The sequence below is a fragment of the Podarcis erhardii genome (assembly GCF_964252035.2).
Source record: "Podarcis erhardii genome assembly, chromosome: 3".
NCBI classification, from domain to species: domain Eukaryota; kingdom Metazoa; phylum Chordata; class Lepidosauria; order Squamata; family Lacertidae; genus Podarcis; species Podarcis erhardii.
The window spans coordinates 46,772,068-46,784,489 of NC_138507.1; the positions used below are offsets into that span (position 1 = coordinate 46,772,068).

General features: G+C 38.9%; 1 long non-coding RNA gene across 1 annotated transcript in view; it reads left to right on the forward strand.

Annotated features, from left to right (window-relative positions):
- LOC309339403 overlaps nucleotides 1–12,422 on the forward strand; it is a 314,171-nt gene that overhangs the window by 225,675 nt on the left and 76,074 nt on the right. The window contains exons 10-11 of the long non-coding RNA XR_014155307.1: nucleotides 5,455–5,545; nucleotides 7,078–7,210. This is a non-coding gene — a long non-coding RNA (uncharacterized lncRNA). The remainder of the gene's footprint in view (nucleotides 1–5,454; nucleotides 5,546–7,077; nucleotides 7,211–12,422) is intronic.

The following is a 12,422-nucleotide window of genomic DNA, read 5'->3' on the forward strand; positions in this document are numbered from 1 at the left end:
TGGCCATGACACAGCAGAAATATATTTCACAATATGAATGCAATTAATGTTTATACTTTCTTGTTGTGTAAAGAGCAACCATGAGGAAGCCTAAGAAGACTGTGAGGGGGAACGTTTAATCGTTTCTCTCCTTGCCTCTCTGAAGCTGCTATTTGCAGTTCAAGGAAGCCTCTGTTGGTGCTAAAGGGACTTTCCTTGAAATGTAACTAAAGAGACTATTTTCATCAAGACTGTAGCAGGGGAGAAAGAACCAAGGTGTGGACCATAGTTCTTGCTTTCTGTGCAGAAGGTCACAGGTGAAATTGCTGAACTAACAAAAGTATGGAACTTGTCCCTAAAATAAGGTTCCATACATGAGGACTGGAAAGTGGCCAATGTACAGTGGTGGACTTTGGACTCTCAAATTTCAGCCATATCCTGTGCGACGCTAAAGTTCTGCAGCCCCCCTTGCCTCTCTCACTCAGTTCCACAGCATTGTTGTGGCACCCCCTGTGCCACACAGTGGCAAGTGCAGATGCAGAGGTTGTGCTACCCTAAAACCGCCTCTGCAATGTAACACCATATTATTGTTTAAAACATGTATTCAGGGGTATCTGAGAAATTTGCAATCCTGTTAGCTTAACATCTGTTTCAGGTAAACTTCTAGAAAACATCATTAAATATTGAATTAGCAAGCATCTAGATAACAAGTCTTGCTGAAGCTGAACCAGCATGGCCTCTGCAGTGTTATGTCCCATGACACTAGCCTTTTAGAGAACTTTAAGAATGCCAGCAGATACCTACAGTATAAAGATGCTCTGGTTGATGCTATTGTTTTGGAATCTCTACACACATGGAGCTTTCTGCAGGTGTACCAGGGACTTACACCTATGGAGTTAAGTGCCATCTGGGTAGCAGATCTCCTTCTTTGCTAGTAGAGCAGCACTTATAGCACATCCAATGGTCCTTCAGCCAGTATATTGGACCCTCAAATATATTGGGCATAATCTCAAATCTCAAGCATGATATAAGCACATTGGGAAAGTGGTATATACTGTTTTGTATTACGCTTTGTTTAGCGAAAGAATGCTACTACTCCCTGGACCTAGATATTATCTGTCCCCAAGGCTTCCAGTTGCTGACCTGGATGTGGTAGGCAGAGCATCGTATCAAAATGCTGTAGCAATGGTCGAGGGATCCTTGCTGAACATGTCCCTGCTGCAATGTAAGTAAAGATGCAGATTCCCCCTTTTGGGTCAGATTTATCAGCACTGTACTAGGACAAATATAAACCCAGTCTGACAGCACCTGGTGTTTCGTATCTCAAGAGGAACCTCAAAATTACATCCCTCTTACAGTCAGCTTCCTCCCCCATTCCCCACACTCTTGCACACTGAGGTAGTAGACAAAAGAAAGAAAATGGTTCACTTTCTGGAATATTCTGCCCAAAGCAACAACTTCATTTCAGGACATGGCAAGGGTGGTTCTGTAGGCCGATATTATCTATTTTCACATCTGTATGAAATAATTTCTTATTTGTTGAGGAAAGTCACAGGTACTTCCATGTGACCTTGGGGAAAGATTGTAACATTTAACTCTCTAATTTCTCCCTGCGATTATATGATCCACAGTACAGTACTTGGGATTCTGATGATGTGATCCCATGGATTTAATAAAAAATAAACAATGGTAATTCAGAAATGCCTGATTTACAGCTCACTGTGTGTTAACCTAGTATTTAAAAAACAAAGCAAATATTTACCATACTGAAGTGATGCAAAATATATGTTGTGGTAAGTGGCCTCAGTCTGAGGAGATATGTGCTATAAGAAACACAAGGTTTGGATATAAGCACAATGTGACCACCAAAATCCCAGTTCATCCAGAAACAGGTTTAATTTTGAATGTCTTAAAAATGTTGTTTTTCTCTTCTAGTCGTAGATGATAGTTTGCAAGCCCTCATAAATCAGATAGGGAATGGACTACTGAGTGAGGAGAGGCTCACGCACATAAATATACCTCATGGGGCCTTTGCTTGCTTACTATAAAATAAAAATAAAAATGAACATCCTAAAGTTAAACAAGTCAGTGAAGTGCAAGAACAAAATATATGCTCCTCTGAATTGCGGATAGACATAATCTGCAGGGGGAAATGTACATTTACTAGGGGGAAATACATGAATGAATGCATTTTTGAAAAGAGGGCAAGGAAAGAGTATTGAAATGGGAATATACAAGGGCATTATTTTCTTTAAGCATAATGTAGCATCAGGATTTTCACAAAAAGCCTTCACTTTAATTACCAATACTCTAGTGTGTCTCTTCAGATAGAGCCTTGCTCTCTGCATAATGGAATCAAACATTCTACACATTTTTTTTCCAGTGGTCTGATTCTATTGTGTATATTCAAGTAAAAACCAACAGTGCATTTTTTAAATCAGCGAGTCTGTGTGGTCTTTCCTCTGTCTTGAGGAAATAAATCTCCCTATAACTTCAGTAGAGCAGAGGGTGGTTGACTACTGCTGCCCATTAGCATCAGGGCTTGCTTATTTTACACAGTGCCATTTTGTGCATTTTACTCTTATTTAAAGTGTATGCTACCAGTGGTATTATGCTCAGCCATATACAAGAATCCCAGATATAACATATTTCATTCTATCACTCTTGATTTAGTTGTATGCACCCCTTGAAAATGTCTGCTTAAGTGACAGTAATGATGGCACCAGGTAATATGGAAGGGACATTTTGCTGTGATGATCTCCTTTTATAGTTTTTATGAATATATTGAAATAAAAATAAGACCACTACCATCCCTTCTGTAAATTTTGTTTCTTCTATGTTGTCCTTTTCACTGAACAAACATATTTAGGATGCCACTCAGTGGCTCTGATTGTATATTTGTTTTAAACAAATACCACTATTACCCAACTAGCTGGAAAATCCACGAGTTAGGTTTTGATAGCAGAAGCATTTCCCCACAATTTATGTGTGCATGCAAATCTATGGTGCTTTGGATATAGGCTAAAGTATTTGCTTTATATGTATTATTTTGTCTGAATACACGAAAGCTGGTTTGATTTGTATGTTTCCCCCTTATAGAATTGTTCCAAGGCTCTGTCAGAGATCACGTAGAGTAATTTTTCCCATCAATCTTTGCTGTGCAGCCATGCACGAATGCAGTAGGAAAAAGGGGGCAGAAATCAAATCACTTAATTGCAGCATTTTTCATCTACATCTTTTGTTTTATGGTGGTAAAGGCCCCGAAGTAGCCTACCATGATTCATGGCTGTCACCGCTGCCGTTAGCAGTTCAATCTTTCATTCCAGGCATTTTGGTAGTGAAAGTACCTACACAATTACTTTGATGAATATGACTTGTTTGTTTTTTCTCCATTTTTAGCAGAGAGGGGAATCTGCTTAATACAGACATTTAAATAAAATACTATTCATGGCTACCCTATCTGTACAGAATCCTGAAAGTTGTGCACCCAGAGATGCTGTTATATGTTATGAATTTAAGTTCATTGAACCTAATGCGTCTGAGCTCTTATTCTTGCACTTATACAATAGCAAGATCTGGAAATAACCCTCTTAGAAAGAAAAACAACAACAACAACTCACCTTTCAAATCTCTGAGGCTGTGACGATTTTCTTTTTTCCTTCAATATATTTTTCATTGCTTCTCCCTCCATCCCCTGGAATATTCCCAAACATGATATGAGGAAAACATCAGAGAAGTCTGCATATGTACGTCTGATCAGGAAGTTAGCATGAATATATGTATGTATGTGTGTGTGTGTGTGTGCGCGCGCGCTCAAACATTTTCAGAAATTGCTAAAGATAGTTTTATTTTAGGAGAAATGCTAGTAAATTCAGCCTGAGTTCTGAGACCAAAATGAGTAAGGTTTTTGAAAACCTCTTATTCTGTCTACTGTGCTAGCATGAAATACGTCCTCTTTAAGGAAGGCATGTGATTTCATTTCTTCATTAGTATACTTTGTGGTCAATTGGTAGTATGACATACAGTTTAGCAGTGCACAAAGTGATACGAAGGGGGAAATGTCATGTGCAAAGCAATTTTAAGTATCTTTACTTATAAGTAAGTCCTGTGAGTTCAATGGGCTTTACTCACCAGTAAGGTTAAAAAAAAGGTAAAGGACCCCTGGATGGTCCAGTCCAGTCAAAGGTGACTATGGGGTGTGGCGCTCATCTTGCTTTCAAGCCAAGGTAGCTGGCTTTTGCTCACTGATAATGTATTTAGCACTACAGATTAATTTTGCAATCCTGCATACAATTACCAGGATATAAATTCTATTGAACTCAGTGGGACATACCTCTGAGTAAACATTCATAGGCATACGCTGTAGGACTGCACCCTATCCTAACTTGCCTCAGAGTAAATGGGACATTTCTGCGTGAACATGCATTTGATTGCTCTGCATGGCAGTAACCCACTCTGTTACATCTGTATTCCGACGGGAATATTTTACCATGGCCTGATGGAAAAGGGAATGCTTTATCACAGGGGTGGGAAATTGTGATCCTCCAGATGTTGTTTGATTCCCAACTCCCAGCCAGCCTGGTCAATGGTCATGTGAGATGGTAGCTGTAGTCACATACCATCTGGAAGGCCTCAGGTCTTCCACCCTTGCCTTTAAGTGTTCAGCAAAATTCTGAAATCTAAAAATGAGAGATGTGACCTAGCCCACTCTGTGCAAAGGAACAGGAAAAGTATTCATTGAGCCCTATGCTGAGGTACATGCATGAGGGGCTCAATTTCTACCACAAAAGGTACAATGTGTTAGTTGTTTGTGGTAGTCCATTTCCATCCCTGGCAATTGTTGACATAGCTCAGTCTCAGATGCAATAAATCTATATACAGCTGAGTCCAGAGTACCCATGGGCAGAATGTTGCCTATGAAATTTCCCCACTGGAATAATGGATGGAGGTGACTGAACCAGGTTCCCATTCACCCTCACTTCCAGCTACTCTGGAAGGTCAGGAATGGTGTGGGAAGTGGCCCCCTTCTTCCAGCAGGAGCATCCATTAAAATTTAGTTCCTTATGAGCCTTTCTGTCTATAGAAGGGCAAGTCTGGGGCCAACTCTAGGTCTACATCTGGAGCAAATACAGGTCTTTGGCAGGGGCTCCTAGCTGTACAATGGAAGGAACCAATCCATGCTCAAGTAGTCAAATTACTCTAAAGTAAGCATTGGCAAATCTGTTAATTTTGGTTTCTTTCAGTTTCTCATTTTCCTAATCTTAAACCCAGTTCCCCATGTTTCCACATCAGTTTGTGATTTTTTTTTGGGGGGGGGGGAGAGTTCTCGTGAAAATTCATATTTCCTGTTAAATTTTCCTAATATACATGTGGTGTATGGAATTTTGTCTAATATTAACATTTTTGCAAAGCGACTTACCCTAATGCAATGCATTTTTGTATGCCATTTTCATGAATATCTGCATTTTTATGCAGGTTATTTGACTGAAGAACTACACTGAAAAATTCAGAGACATGCACATTTCAAAAGATGGTCGTGTTTTGGTTTGCATGTTGTTTGAGAAAGGTAGGTTCACCTTAATTGAACCTCTCCTCCATCTCTAGTATCACCTTAGCAGTATGGAGCTGTTTTCTTTGCTTCTTCCAGCCCTACTAAGCCATTAAAATGGATGCAGGAGTCATTGAACAACTTGGGCCAGTCTGTCTTATTCAAACTAACCTACATTACAGGATTTTATTGAGGACAAAATGGGGGTGGGGGCTGTATGCTACCTAGAGCTCCTTAGAAGGAAGGTGGGGTTTAAATATGATAAAAGAAAAAATAAAGCATTCTCCATAGTGCATGCAAGGAGTTGCAAGTGGGTGACCAATGGCTTACTCAAGTTCCCTTAAGTTAGGTCTGGAAAGTTCACAGCACATAGCCTGGGTGCTCTTCCTCTCCACAGTTATATTGTGTATTTTTATGTAAATAAGAGCAATGATATGACATTCTATTTACATAGTAGGTGGTATGTTACTTTAACATTTGAGAAGTGAGATTTGATAATTTTATAGCAAGTTTCTTTCCCACAACTTTACTGCCTGCTTAATGCTAGGGAGTCTGCTTGCTACTGTTTTGCCTCATCATCAGTATGTGATATGGAATAATGATGGAGGTTTTCCGGTGCTGATGAAAAGCTTTAGCAACAAGGATTGGCGGGGGGAGGGACTGGGAGAGGGAACGGGAAATGGCAGCAAATCTGATTGAATGTGAACATTTCAGGTTTGAAAATATGTGCTACCTACGAAAACGAGCTATCGACTAACTCTGAAAGAAATGTTATATGGGCTTAATGTTCATCTTCATTCCCACTATAATGAGAAGAATTAGACTGGCCTCCATATGTGGAATATTTATTTTAGCAATACAAGAAAACGTATTTCCCTAATTTTTTTTTTCTGTATGCACAGGGCCTTAAATTTTACAGATGTGATTAATGCTTTAATTTGCTGTTCTAGCTGGCTACAAGTTTACCATACAATATAAATTACTTACAGAGAAATTTGCTTATATGGAAGCCTAATTCATATGCTCTTTAACCACCATGTGTGGTAACAGTGGAACAACTGAGCACTTGGGCAATTGGTTTGAAAAATAAGAAAACATTTGAGGCATTTTTTCAGCAGTCGAAACTGCAGCATTTCTGCAGCCAACATATGCTGTGTAATTAGTGTTTGTTTTAACAGGGATCAGTGAATGGGATATCAGTCCTAAGCTGTGGAGCAAAATCAGAGATAAATGATTTCAATTGGTTGGTGTTTTCTTTATTAATTTATATTGCCAGTATGCAGTGCTTGGTTATAGATCTCATTTACATAATGAATTAAGGTCAGTTAAAGGATTTCAGACACAATGGTTACAGGAATTTATACATAACAGCTATCAAATGTAATGGATTACTGTTGGTTTTTTTACAAAGGGTGACTGGGTGTGTCAAACATTACCCCATTTATAAAATCAATGTGTATTCTGTCATTGTTTAAACCGGAGACAGAATTCTGTGTAAGCATGCAAAGATCTGAAATGCTAATATTCTATTTTTAACTCTGCTTTTTCAGTTCTTCTCTGCAATGAGCAATCCAATAGATTGCAGCTGTCCTATTCAAGAATATAGGTGATGGTGGCCCTGATGCAGTTTCCCTAATCTTGAGACACACACAAAAGAACAAACAGGTTTTGCTTGAAATAGAGGTAAGAGAACTGCCATTAAATAATTTCTTTCTTTGTTATCTTCCACTTAAATATATACAAGTCAGATGGGCACCTAGAATGTTCAGAAATAGTGATAACTTCCAGAGGTGTGACTGCAGCCAAAACAAGGGTCTTGTGGTGCCGTAAACACGCTTTCATGCAGGAAAGCCCACTTCCTCAGAGAGTAGGGAAGACTCAGTCCATTGTAGGTTTCATTCCTGTGACACTTGTGTGTGGCATTACTTATCCTTGTGAAACCAGTGCTATTCAGGTGAGTAACTGTCATGGGGCTTCCGGAGAATCCCGGGGAGAAGGAGGAACCTTCAGAGGGAGGTGGACAGGAAGTGATGGATGGGGAAGGGGGAGAGAGCCAGGAGGCCGAAATGCTCTTTGATGCAGACCCTCAGCACCGCACAGAAAGTTCTGACACCGATGGTGAGGCAGTGCCTATTCCATATGCCCAGGAGAGGGACAGTTAAAGAGGAGGGGGAAGAGGCGTCACAGGAAAATTCCTCGCCTTTTCTGTTGGAGGAGAAGCCGGCAAAAGCCACTCCCAGAATCTGAACTGGAGGATTCAGATGCATAATTGTAATATGTACATATGTAAAATAAAGAACTGTAAATATCTATGAGTGCGAAGAGCATACACAAGCCATCACAGTAATGAGGTGTATAAGTGTCTCCCCTTGATCTTTTTTAAGGTGACATTTCATTTTTAAGGAGCGTCTTCTCTCATACAAGTCGTAGGTCTGCGATATTCTGCATCCCATTCTTTGTGGAGGGATACAGAAATGTGCCCATACTTAGAAAGCCTTCCCTTTGAAATGTTTTCTTTGTCCAAGCCCCCAGCCCCAGATAATTTTTCATCACCAGACCATAATCTAGACTTTTCAGAAACTTTTCCTGTGGGCTTATCTATGTGACTTTTAATGGCTCCTTTATTTTTAAGTATGGGCTTTGATCCTTAGGACTAAACAACATGATATGTTAGCTCTGTACTTGTGTCCATAAGGGCAGTCCCCCTACCCACCTTTTACTCAATTTGCCATTTAAATTCAGACAAGTCAATGCAAGCAGCGTTTTTTGTCTTCTCTTCTCCTCTGAAACATCCCCCTCCCAAAGAAAATTATATCTGGAGCACCAGTGATCCTCCTGATTAATGGGGCATGAGGGCATGGGGGCAGTTGGGGGAAAGGATAAATAACCAAAAATCAGCACTGGATCCTAAAATAAGTTCATTTATGAAGGTTCATGGAAAGAAAGTTTTCCCCTACAGCTGCTCATCCCATATTGTTTGAGGGGCCCACCAGAACCCTAGACAGATTTGCAGGGGATTCCAGATAGTGTTGGGAAATAGGAAGCATTCCTTCACATGCTTCCTTAAATTAACAAACGATAAGATCCAAAAGCTGGAATTTTTAGATCCCTTTTTAAATGAGGAACTGTAATAATTTTATTGCAAGTTGTGACTGCATGAGAACTGTGGAAAGTGCAGCAAATAAATGCATAAACAAATAAATGTGGCCCCATCATTATTCTGGTGCGATATTGTGATGTGATACTCATATTATTCATATTTTCTTGTGACTACTAGCTGGTTTCAATTAAAAGAAACATTGTTAACTATTGAAACAGGGGGTGCATGGCATCATATTGCAATCAGTTTCATTTGTGAAAATAGCACCCCCTGTTTTAAATAGGACCACAAGTGCCAACACAAGATAAATATTTCAGCTAGTTAAGTGGCATAGGATGACAGGTCCCTTTCTGAACCCTTCAGCCATGTAACCCTAATGATGTCAGGAGGAATAATTCCTAATGACCAAGCATTGCAGTGGTGTTTGCAATAAAATTCCCTACTCTAATAGGAAAAGATTCTGGCTGACTCAGTTTATTTGCAATATGCTGTGGGCAGAATTATTCCAGAGCTCTTGGTGCCAAGGAAGTCACATAACAGAGAAAGTGAATTTGTTAAATTACTTTCCAAATTTATAAAATTCCCGGGCACTTGTAAACTTGATAGCAGTATACTTTTACAGTATCAGTTTTCTGTGACGCAATTTCTTTAAAAAGGGAAAGAAAGAAGCCATGCTGTTGATCTGTGTTTTCTGTCAGCTTAACTTGAAACAACGTTTCTTTCCCTTTTCTTCAAATCACTGTTGTCAATACTGCGGCTTAGATTGGATGTAACAAGAAACCATAGTTCACGCTAAACATCTCCCCACAGTGGAAACCCTTGTGTGCATAGCCTCATCCCTTCCCCAGTTGGAACATTTGCTAAAACATCTAAATAGGACTAGAGTCTAGCTTTCATTTGATCGGCATTGTCTTCCTCTTGACTCTATGGAAGTGTTTTGTTTAACACAACAGTAAATAAATTTGTTCAGTTTATTGAAACTGAGTAATAGTATTCCTCTTAAAATCTTAAGATGGTATGGCTAATAAAGCATGTTGATAGAAAACCAATTATGTGGCATTCCATGTGTGAAGTAGATTAATAGAATGTTTCTTCAACTTTAAAAGTGCAAGAAAGCTATTAAATTTGTGGTGTATGTTATCCATAAAATAATTATTTCCACATGAGAATCTACATTGTCTAATGGTATCTGCTTGTAGAGAACAGTATGATAGAGTCTTTAATGAGGTATCACTTTTGTCTTGATTAGTCACATTAACACCATATATTACTTCTGAATAACACACAATTTTTTTTCTTATAACTTGTAGTCACATTTATTACTCACCACCCCTTTTGTCTTTTTTCCTTCTCTGTCATATTTATTTTCAGGAAGTTCTCTTGTACAGTTTATACCAAGGTATATAGGGACACATCCTAATGGACTGTGGCCCAATAACTTGCTAAGCATGTACAATAATAAAATACACACCAATTTTCAAAACACAATCCCTTTTCACAAATGGAAAATAGGTGCCCAGGAATCTTCCTTGGATTAAAATGGTTTCCTTTCTTTGTAGTCTTCTCCACATCTTGTCCGCTGGGAACAACATAAGCTCAATTTGTCAGCAGAATTATATCCTATTTCCAGAGGGGGCAATCCTCATCTCCCTCAAGTCAGCAGTAAAATTCTTAATCATTTTCACGAATCTGGAGTTCACCTAGCATGTTTCAGGTTATTTTCAGCTGCCAGACATTACATAATCAGAAACTTCCTTGATTTTTTTAATGGCTCTGTTCAAAGAGTTGCCCAAAATAAAAAAGTCATTGTTCTGAAATAATGTGCAGGGAGAAACTGTAAGTAGTTGCCTCCAATGGTTTATGACAGGCATGGCCAAACTTGGCCCTCCAGCTGTTTTGTGATTACAACTTCCATCATCCCTAGTTAACAGGACTAGTGGTCAGGGATGATGGGAACTGTAGTCCCAAAATATCTGGAGGGCCAAGTTTGGCCATTCCTCGTTTATGAAGAGTGTGGTATCCGTATCCATATCAAGAGATAGATGGATGGGAAAATACACCCGTACCCATGCCTAGCTCTTGGATGGATTGCATGCCTAGCTCTTGGAAATCAGTATCCACATTTGTGCACTTTGGTCAACCAATCCAGGCACAGATGCTATTAGTACATATACATGTGAACATATCCTCCCTTGTTCTTTGTCATGTACATTTATCATGTCATTTGCACATATGTGCATCTACACAAGCTTATCTCATTTATTCAAGGTGCTCAAAGAGATCTACTAGCTAAAGTCTGTTTGTATATGCACATGATTTAAGTATCTGCATTTGGTAATGACTGAATTGTCATGATGTAAGACAGTATAGAAACCCTATCCAACGACATTCTTACCCTCCTGCACTCAACCACACAATGTGAATAAAGAGTGAAGCATCTTCTTTGAGAATGTTGAACATGATCTTTTTTTATATATAATGTCATGCAGTTATCAGCACAATCAAAAACGCATTTAATCCTTTTTTCTAATGTGATTAGCAAGGACTGAGAAATCACCTTATCTCACTAAAACACAGGTACCAACTCAGAGTAAATATTTTGGTAAACAATTATTCTGCCCTTGCATATTCAGCAGTGTGCTAAATTATGCATAATCTTGCATAAGTAATAAGTGAAGGTAGCTTAAATTCAGGGTGTTTTTTTTTTTACCTGACCTATTTCTTTCAGTGCTGTTAGCTTCTTAAATCATGTATGAGCTTTCCGTAAGGCTTCAATGAGTAGTTCTAGTGGAGAGACTTCAGTAATAAATTTCAGGAGAAGACAAGTTTTTTGACAGGCATAATGCAACACATACAGAGTTTGGAACTCACACTCTGGGAATTTAGAGCAATCCTTGCAAAGCAGCTTTTCCCTGTTATATTAATAGAGAAAATGAAGTATGAAAGTCCTCAGGAATTACTGCTAGGTGTAATTTAAATAATTTACCAGAAGACAGTTCAGCACACGCATTGAACAGGGGCATACAGAGTTTGCCATAAGCAGTTTATAAATAAACTATATTCTGCTGAAGTAAGCCAGGCATAAATTATAACTATTCCTTTTGTGGCTATACCCTCTTCTTCATTGTAATAGTTATTTAAAATATAAAGTCTGGGTTATGACCTTCTACTGAGAATCACAGGCGTGTGCCATGCTTATGAGCTGGCTTATATTTAATAGTGCAGCCCCTATAAGATCAAAGCAGAATTACTAGCGGCAATGGGGCGGGGGGGGGGGGGGAGAGAGAGAAAGACATTACCTTTCTACAAACAAGACCAAGGAAGTGTTTGGGTTTGTGTGTGCTCATTGTAGTCAGTTGGACAATGCTCAGTGCCAAAGATTGCCACCCAATGCTTGACTTTTTTAAAAAATAAAAAAAATCATGTGTATTTTTCACATGCATGATTTCCTATCATGCCTCCAAGTGGTTCAGCGTTAAAATGACAGGATAGTTTGGAAGTACCAATTTGACGAGGGTGGGGGAACGAAATAAAGATCCCAGGAAATATGCAGAAGTTGCAGGATTTGTTAAAGATGCAGGTGGAAATTGGGCTGTTTCTATCACACAGAGCTTTGTTTATTAAAGGCTGGGCAGAAATTCTTGGCAGGAAATATTTTCATAAATGTGCTCTCAGATGTTAGAAATTGGATTCAAAAGTAAAAGGCCAGGTGGTCTAGAGTCCTTAATATTGTCTTGAAAAGCACAATAGAAAATGGGATAAATATATTTTATTTTGCTGGATTCATTATAATTA